Below are 944 nucleotides of genomic sequence, written 5' to 3'. Positions count from 1 at the left end.
AGTACAGTACTGTGGGGGCTGATATCAGATGGCAACCACAGCCATTCATCAAAAAGCAAATAACTCATCCTACTAGAGAACACCATGATAATCAGTAAAATATTAATACAAATAAAATGATATCCACATACCATATCCCATCATCACACTGAGTTTTGTGCAAAACCAAAAATTTTATTTATCATTTACCTGATTGCATCTTTTTACAAAAAAAAAATGTCGAACCTGTTAAAAATGTTGCAGCATCTCTGGCATTTGTGTCCTCTTTACCAGTCAAATCTAAGTTTTTGGACAGATAGAAAAAGTAATAATTCATTGAATATTTTGGTGTAAGCATTCATGACTATAAAATATTGCTAATTGCAAACATAAGAATTCCTCAAGATTATTATCAGTGTCCAGTGTCAGCTGCACATCTGTTAGTTTCACAGAAATCTGGATAATAATAGTATTTGTAATTTCCACAATACCGCAAAACATGGAGATGCCGGGGATTGAACCCGGGGCCTCATACATGCAAAGCATGCGCTCTACCACTGAGCTACATCCCCTGTGTAGACACTTGCACATTTTCCTCAGGAGCTGATTCCTCTATGCTGTCCTGCCTGTCCTAATAATGGTTCTTATAGAGACTTTTTTTTATTTGTGCCTCAAACAATATTTTAATATGAACCTTTTAACCCCTTAACGACCGCCGAAACGCCTTTTAACGGCAGCAGTTAAGGGTACTTAAAAAAAAAAAAAAGTGAATAGCGCCCCCCAGAGTCGGATTTTCTCTGGGGTCTCGGTTGCCAAGGGTAGCCGAGATCCCAGAGAACATGACTCGGGGGGTTTTTACCGACCCCCGAGTTGCGATCGCCAGTAATTAACCGTTTACCGGCGGTCGCAACAAAAAAAAAAGTGATTTGCCATTTAATTTCTCTGTCCTCCGATGTGATCGCACA

At 39.3% G+C, this 944-nt stretch overlaps 1 non-coding gene across 1 annotated transcript; it reads right to left on the bottom strand.

The window, feature by feature from the left end:
• Nucleotides 1–479: 479 nt before the first annotated feature.
• TRNAA-UGC (transfer RNA alanine (anticodon UGC)) lies at nucleotides 480–551 on the bottom strand. The gene has a single exon. It is a non-coding gene; the product is annotated as a tRNA-Ala (tRNA).
• Nucleotides 552–944: the final 393 nt, after the last annotated feature.

Source organism: Ranitomeya variabilis, chromosome 2 (assembly GCF_051348905.1).
Source record: "Ranitomeya variabilis isolate aRanVar5 chromosome 2, aRanVar5.hap1, whole genome shotgun sequence".
Lineage (NCBI taxonomy): Eukaryota > Metazoa > Chordata > Amphibia > Anura > Dendrobatidae > Ranitomeya > Ranitomeya variabilis.
Note: the sequence above shows the minus strand (reverse complement) of the source record. Positions and strands in the feature narration are given on the sequence as shown.